The sequence below is a fragment of the Vicugna pacos genome, chromosome 3 (genome assembly GCF_048564905.1).
Source record: "Vicugna pacos chromosome 3, VicPac4, whole genome shotgun sequence".
Taxonomy (NCBI): domain Eukaryota; kingdom Metazoa; phylum Chordata; class Mammalia; order Artiodactyla; family Camelidae; genus Vicugna; species Vicugna pacos.
Genome location: NC_132989.1, coordinates 69,583,671 through 69,598,025, shown reverse-complemented (window position 1 = coordinate 69,598,025; position 14,355 = coordinate 69,583,671). Strand labels below are relative to the sequence as shown.

Sequence of the window (14,355 nt, the reverse complement as noted above, 5' to 3'; positions counted from 1 at the left end):
CTGCCCACCCCCACCCCCCACCATTTGCTCAGGAATCAAGTCAGCCCTGAGAGATAGCACCGTTCATGGAATCCCTGAGGTAATGACATTGTGGGAACATTGGCCGAACTCCCAGTGGAAAAGACTCCAAACTGTAAAGGAATGTGTGGTAACTGCATTTAAATGGCCAGGCCCTGCCTTTGCCTCTTCCTAGACCACTCCAGTGATGGGCCTCCAGTGAATACATACAAATGGCCAATAGGCATATGAAAAAATGCTCAATATTGCTAATTATTAGAGAAATGCAAATCAAAACTGCAATGAGGTATCACCTCACACCAGTCAGAATGAATGGCCATCATTCAAAAGTCCACAAATGATAAATGCTGGGGAGAATGTAAAGAAAAGGGAACCCTCCTACACTGCTGGTGGGAATGTAGATTGGTGCAGCCACTATGGAAAGCAGTATGGAGATTCCTCAAAAAACTAAAAATAGACTCCAATCCCACTCCTGGGCCTATGTCCAGAGGGAACTCTAACTTGAAAAGATATATGTACCCCAGTGTTCACAGCAGCACTATTTACAGTAGTCAAGACATGAAAACAACCTTAATGTCCATTGACAGATGACTTGATAAAGAAGCAGTGGTATATTTATACAATGGAATACTACTCATCCATAAAAAAGAATAAAAATGCCATTTGCAGCAACATGGATTGACCTGGAGATCTTCATTCTCAGTGAAGTAAGCCAGAAAGAGAAAGAAAAATACCATATGATATCACTTATATGTGGAATCTTAAAAAAAAAAAAAGACACAAATGCAGACTCAGACATAGAAAACAAAACTCATGGTTACCAGTGGGGAAAGGGGGCAGGAAGAGATAAATCAGGAGTTTGGGATTTGGAGATACTAAAAATAATGTAAACATGTAAAATAAAAAGATGTAAAATAGATAAACAGCAAGTTTTTACTGTACAGCACAGGAAACTATATTCAATATCTTATAGTAACTATAATGAAAAAGAATATGGAAAGGAATATATATGCATATATATGACTGAAACATTATGATGTACCCCAGAAATTGACATGACATTATAAACTCACTCTACTTCAACTAAGACCAAAGGTCATTCAAGGAAATAAGAAAAGTATAGCGTAATGACAATTCATAAGAGACCATAGGGTTGCCATGTTCTGAGATCAGTGGTGGACAGCGGAGAGTGTGGTCGGCTGGGATGGAGATGGGGAGGCAGAGGCAGGTAGAGGAATCTTTCAAAGTTCAAGTTGAACTGTGGAGCAAAGAAAGTAGTGACTGAAGGTCACAGAGAAGTTTATTTTTCAGGACGTGAAAGATAAACATTTTTGAAAACAAGTGGAAATATTAGTAAAAGAGGGAATATTAGAGAGGGTGTGGCCCAGGAGTAGGCTGGAAGGAGTGGAATCAAGAGGTGGAAGGGAGTGAAAGGAAAGGACACTAAGGCGGCAGCTGGATATCCCCAAAGGTGCTCACTTCCACCAGTAAGAGCTGCCGTGTCCTGAAGGTTGACCAGGTGCCAGATGCTTCCTATACGTTCTCACCTAATGTTCACAGCAGCCACGTCACATTTTAAGATGAGACAACTTGGGGCTCAGCGCTGGTTATTCAGGGGACATGGGGTGGGGGGAGGTGGGATGTAACTCCAGTCTTTGTGACTTGCAAAATCTGCTCAGGTGGAGTCTTGCTACCCAAAGTGTGGTCCTCGGAACAGCAGCACCTGAAAGCCTGTTAGAAATGCTGCCTCTTGGGCCCCATCCTCAGACCAACTGAAACCGACCTGCATTTTAACAAAATCCCCAAGTGGTGGGTGTACTTGAGAAAGGTTGAGAACCCTGGTCTGAACCTCGGCGCCCTGCTATCCCCAGGTGTAGGACGTTGGTTTGGCTCCCTGCTGAGAGGGAGGTCAGGGGAGCAGGGGGCTGGACGGGAGAGGCTGGAGGGTGGATTGAAACAGCAGTCATAGGAATATGATGGGCTGTGTTGAGAGAAAACTTCTAAAATGTTATGATACCTGTTAATTCATGGGTTAAAGCAAGACTGCGTAATGGCTTCAGATAAGTCTGTATAATTGTTCTCTCCAGAGAGAATGCCCGGGTAACCTCGGTTGACTCTGGTTGTTCTAAGATTCTCAGCTACCTAGTCTCTCGGGGTGTCATAGCACAGCTGGCTGATCTTTTCTCAGCCTTGAACAGGTCCTGTTTCTTCACAGCTCTCTGCCCCTGGCACATGCCATGCCTCCTCTCTCTTCTTTGTCTCATCCTTTAAAACCTCCTTCTGAAAAGACTTCCTTGACCACCCCAACCCTCTTGTGATTTGGGCCACCACTCTCTGTGTGCTCCCATCTGCCATCTGCAAGGCGGGGGCTGGAACATAATCTGCAAAGGACTTAGCATAGTGCCTGGCACATAGTAAGTGCTCGATAGGCACCAGTGTCTATAATTAGCCCAGGAGGAGGAGAAAAAGTAGTTGAGAGTAGAAGAACATGTGGTCGAGAGGGAGTAACACCATATAAAGGGGGCAAAGGTAACCCAAGATCCCAGCAGGAGCCATCTTGAAGTGGTGACTAAGAGTTTTCTGTGCTGGGAAGGGAAAGGCTAGAAGGCCAGGCAGGGGCAGTGGCATGGTTCTGAATGGCTCTGCTTGCTGCAAGGGTGATTATAAGATGAGGAAGAAAGAAGACATCATTTTAAGGAAACTAGCTCATCCGTATCCTTCGACTTTTAAGAAAGCTTTGTCTTTGTTACAGCTGATTATAGGAGTTAGAACAAATGTATGACATGGCAGCGTTTTCTTTTTAGGTCACAGACATGTCTGTGTGCTATGTTGAAGCCTTTGTGATCACTGAAATGTGTGGTTCCCATTTTAACATACATTTTATAGAACCTGAAGCTGAATTTTACCATTCATGTAACTATTTTTTTGATATTTTGTTTTATTAATGTATAATTATTTTCATAGTTATTGAATCTTTGCTTCTATCTGTAGAATTAATTCAATCTGTAGTTTATTTCAAATCAATTTCTTGAACAGGTACATGATAGCCTATTATATCATTCTTCCTGTGGGAAAATAGGATCAGTTGTCTTAATTTAGTTTTTAAAATTTTCCTAAACATATATTACCTGGAAAACACTACAAACAGTGCTTTTTGAAGATGCCAGTTTCAGGAACCAGAAATTGTCTTTTAGGGAGCTGACAGCCTAAGAGGGGAGATATCACGGGTAGAAATGATTATAAACCCAGCAGTGTAACTCTTGCTGTAAGAGAGGGGGGCTACTATGCTCACTGAAGGAGAGTAACTCGCTTTTGGCTGGGATGGGAGTAAGGGATAGAAGTCTACTTTCCTCTGAGGCAAAGGTTGTGGTTCAGCTTGATCTTGAGGTTGGGTCTGGGTTTGATAGGAAGAAACAGGGCAAAAGACATTCTAGGTGGACAAAATATTATAAAATAATAAATTTTGATTTTCATGAACACATTATCATGCCAGCTGGTTCCATCTCTAGACAATAGTTTCAGTATCCACAAAAGGAAGGAACTGCCATTTAATGAAGGCTAATGTTTAGGTACACGTATATTATTTCAATCAACCCTCACAAAAACCAGAGGAAGTTGGGAGGTATTGTTATCCCCATTAACAGGTAAAGAAACTGATGTTCAAAGAAGTTAATCACTTTGCTCAAGGTCATGCACTACTATGCACGTAGCAGGGCTAGAACTCAAACATCTGCTTCTAAAGCTCACACTCTTTCCACTGCTTCCTTCTGCCTTGCCGTGGACATGTTCACATATTGCCGATCATTCATTTATTCATTCCACAAGTATTTATTGAGTATTTAACATGTCCCAGGTGCCATGCTCAGCACTGGGGATGCAGCTACGAGCTTCAGTTGTCGTCTTCCTGGTGATACAGCCATGCTGTGCCATGATCCCTGCTACATGTATTGGACACATGGAGAAACAAATCACAGCTTGACATTTCTGGGACATTTAGGTTTCCAATTAATTTGTATATTCAGAAGATTAATTTGCTCTCCTGATTTCATCAAATATCTTAATTATTACCCTCATCAAATAATTAGAAAAGGCATAGTTCTCACTGAGAAATAATAGATGGAAAAGTAACACGTATTTAGATGTTATAGTCGGAAGATCTCCACCTTAAATATTTTATGAAAACATCAGTAGTTTAAGATTTTCACAGTTGATAGACCTGAGTGCCCAAGAGCATACCTCACCTCAGCAAGCCATGTAGATTGTGATACCGTTTAAAGTCCTTGCAAATGTTTCGGAGGGAGAGAGAGATTTTGTTGACAACCAAATGAAATTATGTGGTCAGGAATTTAATCTACTGGCCTACTTTTAAAACAAAATCTTTTGAAAATACTGAGAAATGTAAGAAGAAAAGTAAAAGTCACCCATATTATCACCAGGTTAAAAAAATATGTATGCATATCCATACTTGTTTGTCCTTTTGTCCCATTCATACATATATATGAAGTCTCTTTCCCTGATAACCTACTCCTGCCGCCCCACCCTAGAGGTGACCACTGTTAGCAATTTGGAATTTGTCCCTCCTGAATAGTGACTCTTACTTGCTCCTTACCTACAGTGACAGATCCAGTTTAATTTCTACATACAATCTTTATTTTATTTTATTTTTTTTACAAAAACTGGGCCATTACTCTGTTTTAACTTTTCTGCCATTTGCCCTTTTTAAACTTAAGGTAACTTTGGGCCCATGAGTTAACTTATCTTTAATTTTTAAGAGAACGTCTATGAGTTTCTCCCACAAGGATGCAAACATCATTGGGTTATCAGCAAATTGTAGGAAAGGCTGGGAGGGTGGTCTTATGGTCAGTTGGGGGGCAATATTCTTCAGTATGTGAAGCCTGGGAATAAGATAGAAATATGTTGACTCAGCTGAAATACTACCAGCGACTGTCAAGAAAAAGCTACGGATTTGCTTTTAAGTGCTTTAATTGCTACACAATTTCCCTTAGTTACTTTGTGAACTTGTAAAATCCCACCCACGGTAAACGTTGGGTTTGACATGTTGTGAGAATTGTTATGAGGACTGCAATTCTTTGTGTCCCAAATGCACAGTGCTTCCAAGATATTTTATAAAATGTCAAATTTCATTTCAGTATCTTAACAAGAAACAAAAAATCTAACCACAAAAAAGACTGGAAATGTTAAAAGTACTTATTATCCTATGAACACACCAAAGGGTACTTAAAAATGATATAAAATGTGTAAGTATGTATACTGTCATCCTCTGAACTGAAGCAAGTACATGTGTATGTTATCCTTTGGGCTGAATTAGTTATGTGAAACAATGAAGTTCAAAATATGAGTATAGTAACTGTGGTATGAATTTCCCAAATTACTTAAATGATTGTCTCAAGCCTCCACGTCATTTGTTTCTAGTCCTTATTGAGTCAGGGCCAGCCTGGTGAACCTCCACCACTGCCCAAGGCTGGAAAGCCATGATTTGGAGGCTGTTGGGGTCACCAGTGCTGGTCGCTTAGGCACCAAACATTCGTACGTTTCTGTCTGTCTCAGCCTACAGCTCTCAGCTGCCATTGCCTGGGACCATCACTGGGGCTTTGTGGCTTCTGATTTTTACCTCATCCATAAATGCAGTTGGCTGAATTAAGGCCCAAGTTTACCATCTCTTCTATAGATAAAATCCCCTTGTGACCTCTGTTCAGAACTTGGGCCGTTGACTTGCACTTCCATGCTCCAGGGAGATTCTGGTAAGTAGGAACCCGACCTTGCTGACTTCGGGCAAAGTCATCACATATCCTTTAGCCCTTAATGATGGTCTTGCTCAGGACTGTCCATTTTAGCTTTTCATCTGTTGTGTTCCCATGAAATGGAAATCAAGAGTCCAGTTCTCTTCAAAGACTTCTCCTTGAGGTCATGGCAAGACTCCATGTTATTTTATTTTATTTTTTGCTTTAAAAATCAAAAAAGGAAACATCAAATTTAATTTAAAGAAAAAAAAAACCCAGAAATTGAAAAAATCAACAGAGCAAATCAACTCCTGGAAAAGTTCTGCATCTTGGTAATCACATTTATCAGAGGAGTTGGAGAAAAATTAAAATGCCATTTAGCTTAAGAATTTGTGAATTCTGTCTAAATCAGCTTATTTCAGGAACAGAAGAATTCTTGGTCATTTCTTAATATCAGAATCTTTGCAGGTTTCTCTTTTGAGCATCTTCTGCATTTAAATAGGCAATCGTACAAAGTCTCCTATCTCCCACACAGGGTAATTCTTTGTTTTATCCACCTCTCAATGACGGGTCAACTAGCACAACCCCATCTCCCCAGACCAAGAGCATCAGAATATTCCCTTTTGCTGATTTATGTATCTCTTCATATGTTTCTTCATCAGTTTCTATAGTTGTCACAGTTCCTTCCTCATCTCCCAATGTCATATTTAAATGTTGATCGTAAGCATGTAACCTGCCTTGAAGCTCTCTGTCATTTCCCGTTTTCATAGATTCGCTCATCCATGCTGAGCCTGGTGAGGTCCAGGGGCTCTTGTGCAGTGCTGGTAATTTGTTGCTGGTCCGCATCATCTGCCGTATTTCAAACTCTGTGCCCTTTCCCGACTCTCCCATATTATTTTAAAGAGAGAGAAGCTTTTCAAATATTTGAGTGGATTGTTTGGCATATTAATTCTGAATCAATCATCATTTAAATTTCTCTTTCCAATTAACACCTGTTTAAGTTGGTACTTCAAAAAATGCCCTGTTTATACAGGGAATGAAATGTACCTACCTGAAATAAGTACTATGAAGATACGAAATTTGTGGCTCCTGTTACTACTGACTGTGACAGTGCTCAGTTTCATGCTTTAATTTCTATAAACTTCTGACGTAAAACAAATATACTGTAGCTTGTGAAATCATTTTAATTGCTTTCTTAAATTGTTTTTGTTCCATCCGTAATTATATTTTAATATCACATTGGACTAAATAAGTGTTGATTATGTGGAGCCCTTATGTGTGTGTGTTTGTAATAAAAATGAGAAGAGGGAGTTTAGATTTGGGGAGACACCACCAAAAAAAATAAACTTGTTTCATTCCAAATTTCCAATTCTTTGATGATTTGATTGTAAACAGGATAATTCTTTTTGTTGCATTTACAAAATGCAGTACATGATGAACTAGAATTGCTATTCCCATGCCAGTCACTTTTATTTTATTCTGTATTTTTCCTTCTGGATGTTCTTAGTGCTATGTTCTTTTAATCTCTGTCTTTAGAGCTTCTTCACGCCTTAGCTGTGGCTCCCCTCTCCCCACCCCTGCTTTTTAAAGTCAGTATTTATTGGGAACTTTGGGCTAGGTGCTAAGTGTCAAGTGTTTTCCAGACATTGCTTTAATTACTTAATTATAAGAACCCTGTGGTGAAGGTATTACTGTCCACATTTTACAAATATGCAAACTGAAGCCTAGAAAGGTTCAATAACTCCAAAGTTGCCCAGATGGTTAATGATGAAGGTGGGAGTTGAAGACTTACTTTGATTTATTACCCGGAACCCTCTCTGAGCCAGCTTTGGGTTTTCGGTAAAACAAGAATGATAATCTTAGTCTCATGGGCGTATCTGGAGGCACCAGTGAGAAAAGGGATGCAGAACAGCCTACCGCACCGAGCTTGAGCAGCCTGGGCACGACTTGTACAGCACAAGTAGTCATTTTCCCCTTTCTGGGTTCTGGGTAGCAATGTCTCCCACTGGGTGCACTTCATCCTGCCGCCCAGCACGCACCCCAGCTCTGGGTTCATGTGCGCCAAGCAAGTGCAGATACACTGGAAACACCTAATTAAGCAGGAAAGCCGTGGTGAGAAAATGCATGGCCTTGAGAACCTTATGTTTACTCTTTATCACCTGATTGATGGGACCCTTCCAAGGCTGGGGCAGGGCAGGTGATGGGTGTTAAGCAGGGGACGGAAGAACTGAGAGCTCTTGGAGCCTGCACTTCTTGTTGCCCTCTAGGCATCTGGCCTTTGTGTTTCAGGCCGTCATATGCAAACCCTCCCCTGGAACAGCTGTCTGGATCACACCTGTGCATCCGGAGGCCTCCTCCCTGCCACCTGCAGACACCTGCTCTGTGGTTGTCGGAGCCCTATCGGTGGTAAAGGACCAGTGTTGTGAGTGTGTGTGTTTCCCAATTTATTGCAAACAAGCACTCATAAAGTACAATCAGGATGGATTATTAGAAAAGTGACTTTTTTAAAAGGCACACAGAACACAAGCAGAAATATTTTATTAGAAGATTCAACAGCAAAAAAATTAGATTTCCAAAAATGTGCAGGTGATGCCAACTTGCTCTAAGTTTATAAGCATTTATTCTCAGTTTCTGTCCTGTCTCATTGCTGTTGGATAACAGTTCCCAGGCCTGTACCAGAGTGCACTTTGAGAAGCAGGCCTGGAGCCCATCCTGACTGAGGCTGGCCGTGTATAGGTGCAGGTCCTCCTGCCAAGGTCTGGATTCGTGCCTGCTGCCATCAGCCTGTGTGTGGCATGCTTGGGTGTGGAAGACAGCCAGTCCCCTGCTGTCCTCCATCATAGCTCTGCCCTTGAGACTTGGTCCCTGCCTCAGCTCCTGGTCACATTCTGGCTTTTCCTGATGCATGATCCCAGCCCTGCATCCTGACTGATGTGGCTGTGGCCCTGAGAAGGTCTTGCCAGCATTCTTCCCCCAGGTCTCCATTCTGCTGGCTGGATGTACAGTCATGGCAGGATTCCAAGCTAACGTATTAGTTTCTTACTGCTGCTGTAACAAATTACTACAGATTTGATGGCTTAAAACAACAGAACTTTGTTCTCTTAGAATCCTGGAAGCCGGAAGTCTGAAATTAGTCATGCGGAGTAAAGTCACGTTGTTGGCAGAGCTGGTACTTTCTGGAGGGTCTAGGGGAGAATTCATTCTTGCCTCTTTTGGCTTCTGTGACTGCCAGCATTCTTTAGCTTGTGGCCACATTAATCTCACATTGCCTTTTCCTTTTCTGTGGTCAAATCTTCCTCTTACAAAAACATTTGTGATTACATTTCTGGCCCACCCTGATATCCAGAATAACCTCCCCGTCTCTAGATCATTAACTTAATCACCTCTGCAAAGAGGTGATTACTTTTGCTGTGTAAGTAAATTTCAGTTTCCAGGGATTAGGACCTGGATCTCTTTGGAGGACGTTATTCAGCCACCAGCTCCAGATTTGGGGATTCATTTGATTGTCATCTGACCCACTGTAATTTTTGCTTTTGTTGTATAGTGCCTCCCCCAACACACACATACATGCTGCCACCTGCCAGATGGACTCATTTGTAGAGTCTGAGGTGGTCAGAATCTGGGGGTACTGGTGTGGCAGCTGATAATTATTGGTTAATTTGCATTTTAGACACTCTGCTAAGGACTTTGTAGAGTAGCCTATTTAATACTCACAACAACCCAAGAGGTGCTGTGGCTTCCAACTTAGAGGTGAAGAAATGGAACCTTAAGGAGATTAGGTAATTGCCCAAGGTCCCTTGGCAAGTAGAGCTATATGCAGTCCTAGACAGTCTGGCTCCAGAGTTGGAGTACCCCTCCCACACACACACACACAAGACTGCCCTGGGACAGAGGCAGACGCTGAGATTTGGGACACAAGCATGTCTCGTCCCCCCAAGCACCAGCCATGCAGCAGGGCTAGTGCCCCAGCCTGGCCCTGTGATCCCAGCCTCTCTCCTTTCCCCTGTGGCCTGTGGGATGCACCTTCCCAAGAAGGGACAGCATGAAGGACTCTTCCCCTCCCTCCCAGAAGAACACACGGAGCTCCAGACCCGAGGTGACCAACTGACTGTGTGAAGAGTACCGACACTTCTAGGCAGGCTCTGTGTCACCCCCACACTGTGCTGCCCCTTGGACAGGAATAGAGCTGGCAGTCAGCCAGTGCCAGCTGGGTTTGAATTTGTCTGCTGGTCCAGTCGTGCTGTCATTACGCATCCTTGGCTGGAAGTCAGATGGGAGAGAGTACTGGAGGGTGTTCTCACACTGTGCTCCTGGGAGCTGCCCCTCCTGGCGGCCCTGGGACCCTCTGGGCCCTTCTGCTTCCATTCAGAAGGCAGTGCCAGTGACACTCGCTGGTAGAGCTGCAGCTGGAGTTTTAGGAAAGGCTGTTAGCTGTGAGTCATCTTCCCTGACAGCAAATTCTGAGTCCTAATGGAGCAATGTCCAGCTGACTCAGGAAAGTTAGAAATCAAAACCTCTGCCTGGTGGCCAGAGGCAGTAGCCGGATGTGGCAGGAGAGCCAGGCTTCCTCAGAAGGCTGAGGCTCAGCCTGTTCTGAATCCCCAGTTGATGGAACCATAAAAGCAAAGTGTTGTGTTATGACACTGACCTTAGAAAGTGCTTGCTACGGGTTCCTTTGCGGAGGTGACTCCCCCAGAGCTGTCCAAGCTGGGTCAGAGATAAACACTTCATTCCCTCAGACTAGGAGTTTGATAAGTTCCACATAATTGAAATGTATTTTAATAATAAAAGTGTAAATATATTATTGATGAGAATACAAGTTTTTTGCATGTCTTTTACATTATGTAAGTAAGCACTGCAGTGGTTTATTTTTTAATAGACCTTATTTTTTAGAGCAGTTTAGATTTACAACAAAACTGAATAGAAAGTCAGAGAGTTTCCATATACCCCACCCCATCCCTACGTGTGCACAGACTTCCCCATTATCACCCTGTCCCACCAGAGGGTACATTTTTTACAGTTGGTGAACCTAGATTGACACATCATTATCACCCAAAGTCCACAGTTTACATTAGGGTTCACTCTTTTTTCTTCTTTTTTAAGTTTAAAAAAATTTTTTTATTGAAGTATAGTCAGTTTACAATGTGTCAATTTCTGGTGTATAGCATAATGCTTCAGTCATACATGAACATATATTTTTTTTCATATTCTTTTTCATTACAGGTTACTATAAGATATTGAATACAGTTCCCTGTGCTATACAGTATAAACTTGTTTATCTATTTTATATATAGTAGTTAGTGTCTGCAAATCTCAAACTCCCAATTTATCCCTTCCCACCCCCTTTCCCCACCAGTAACCATAAGTTTTCTATTTCTGTGAGTCTGTTTCTGTTGTGTAAATAAGTTCATTTGTCTTTTTTTGTTAAGATTCTGCATGTAAGCGATCTCATATGTTATTTTTCCTTCTCTTTCTGGCTTACTTCAGTTAGAATGACAGTCTCCAGGTCCATCCATGTTACTGCAAATGGCATTATTTTATTATTTTTTATGGCTGAGTAATATTCTATTGTATTAATATACCACAATTTCTTTATCCAGTCATCTGTCAATGGACGTTTAGGTTGTTTCCATATCTTGGCTATTGTAAATAGTGCTGCTATGAACAGTGGGGTGCATGTATCTTTTTAAGTTTCCTCCTGGATATATGCCCAGGAGCGGGATTCCTGGATCATATGGTAAGTCTATTTTTAGTTTTTTGAGGAATCTCTGTACTGTTTTCCAAAATGGGTGTACCAAACTACATTCCCACCAGCAGTGTAGGAGGGTTCCCTTTTCTCCACACCCTCTCCAGCATTTCTCATTGGTGAACTTTTTAGTGATGGCCATTCATTCTGACTGTTGTGAGGTGATACCTCATTGAAGTTTTGATTTGCATTTCTCTGATAATTAGTGATATTGAGCATTTTTTCATGTGCCTATTGGCCATTTGTATGTATTTATTGGAGAATTGCTTGGTTAGGTCTTCTGCCCTTTTTTGGATTGGGTTGTTTGTTTTTTTGTTATTAGATTGTGTGAGCAGTTTGTTTATTCTGGAAATAAAGCCCTGGTCAGTCTCATCTTTTGCAAATATTTTCTCACATTCTGTAGGTTGTTGTTTTGTTTTGGTTATGGTTTCCTTTGCTGTGAAAAAGCGTATACGTTTAATTAGATCCCACTTATTTAGTTTTGCTTTTGTTTCTTTTGCCTGGGTAGACTGCCCTAGGAGAACATTGCTAAGATTTATGTCAGAGAATGTTTTGCCTATGTTTTCTTCTAAGAGATTTATAGTGCTTGTCTTATGTTTAGGTCTTTAAGCCATTTTGTGTTTGTTTTTGTGTATGGTGTAAGGGAGTATTCTAACTTCATTGATTTACATGCCGTTGTCCAGTTTTCCCACCACTATTTGCTGAAAAGACTGCCTTTACTCCATTATATATTCTTGCCTCCTTTGTCAAAGATTAATTGACTGTAAGTCTGTGGGTTCATTTCTGCCTCTGTTCCACTGATCCCGTATATATCTGTTTTTGTCCCAGTACCATGCTGTTTTGATTACTGTAGCTCTGTAGTATTGTCTGAAGTCTGCGAGGTTTATTCCTCCAGCTTCAAGAGTGAACATTAGGGTTCACTCTTGCTCTTGTACATTGTAGAGTTTTGACAAATGTATCATGACACGAATCCACCATTGTAATATCATACAGAATAGTTTCATTGCCCTAAAAATCCTCAGTTCTGTGCGTATTCATCCTCCCCCACCAACCCCTAGCAACCATGGATCTTTTTACTGTCTCCATGGTTTTATCTTCTCCGTAAGGTCATATAATTGCAAACATATAGTATGTAGCCTTTTCAGATTGGCTTCTTTCAGTTAGTAATATGCATTTAAAGTTCTTCCATGTATGTTCATGGTTGAGACTATATATCCTTTTACCACTGAGTAGTATTTCATTGTCTAGATGTACCACAGTTTATTTATCCACTTACTTACTGAAGAACATCTTGGTTGCTTCCAAGTTTTGGTAGTTATAAATAAAGCTGCTCTAAACATTCAGGCGCATGTTTTTGTGTGGACATAAGTTTTCAACTCCTTTAGGTGTAAATACCAAAAACCATGATTGCTGAATTGTATGGTAAAAGTTTGATTAGTTTTATAAGTAACCACCAAACTGTCTTCCAGAATGACTATACCATTTGTGTTCTCAGCAGCAATAAATGAGAGTTCCTGTTGTTCCACATCCTCACTAGCATTTGGTATTGATCATATTTTGTATTTTCAGCATTCTGATAGATGTATGTATGTCATTGTTTTAACTTGAAATCCCATAATGGCATATAATGTGGAGCATTTTTTCATCTGCTTATTTGCCATCTCTATATCTATTTTGGTGAGATGTCTGCTTATGTCTTTTGCTCATTTTTTAACTGGGTTGTTTTTCATATTGTTGAGTTTTAAGAGTTCTTTGTATGGTTTGGATAACAGTCCTTTATCAGATGTGTCCTTTGAAAGTACTTTCTCTCAGTCTGTGGCTTTTCTTCTCATTCTCTTGATGTTGTCTTCTGCAGAGCAGATGGATGTTTTCCATTTTAATGAAGCCCAGCATAGCAACAGTTACTTCTTCTATGTGTTGTGACTTTGGTATTCTTTCTAAAAAGTTATCTAGATTCTCTCTTCTGTTATCTTCCAGAAGTTTTATAGTTTTGCATTTTTACATTTAGGTCTAGGTTTCTTTTTTATAAACTTTTAAATTGAAAAACAGTATGCAAACAGAAAAGTTTGAAAATCATAAATATACTATTTGATGAATTATCACAAAGTAGACATATTTGTAACTATCACACAGGTTAAGAAATAGAAGCAGTACCTCCAGAAACCCCTCTCAATCATAATTCCCTCTTACTATTTTGACTTGTAAAGTCATACAGTAGTGTTGCCTGTTTTTGAGCCTTATATGTAAAATCATAAAGCATATGTTATTTTGTGTCTGACTTCTTCTGCTTAATATTACATTTCAGAGATGAATCCATGTTGTGTGTTTCAGTATTTAATACATTTTCATTGCTGTGTAGTATTCCATTGCATGCTTATACCACTGTTTATTCTATTAATGGACATTGGGATGTTTCCATTTACAACTATTATAAATGTTACTACGAACATTCTTATACATATCTTTTGATGCATACAAAGGTGCATTCCTGTTGGGTATTTACTTATGATAGATAAGTAGTGTCATCATATTTCCAATTTGCGCCTAACTGTCCCAATTTGTGCCTTAACTGTCCCAGTTGATGCCTAGTCTTCCAGAGTAATGACTAATTTTGCTCCCTTTCTTTCTAAAAATCATCCCAGTTTGGAAAATGAAAAATATATCTTTTGGTAAATAGAAGCTTAAGGTAGTCCAAGAAATCTTTCCCTACCTCAGCATCATGAAGATAGTCTCCTATATTATCTTTGAAAAGCCTTATTATTTTACCTTGTACATGTATTCTTTTATATTAACCCAGATAAAATAAACTTTTATATTTAGTACTTCTGATATTCTCCATTCACTCAGTAA

The 14,355-nt window shown here is 40.5% G+C and overlaps 1 protein-coding gene and 1 pseudogene across 4 annotated transcripts in view; one reads left to right on the top strand and one right to left on the bottom strand.

Annotated features, from left to right (window-relative positions):
- Nucleotides 1–14,355, top strand: part of PDE8B (phosphodiesterase 8B) — a 283,401-nt gene that overhangs the window by 146,932 nt on the left and 122,114 nt on the right. The window lies entirely within an intron of this gene.
- On the bottom strand, nt 6,309–7,815 carry LOC102541663 (U6 snRNA-associated Sm-like protein LSm3 pseudogene; annotated as a pseudogene).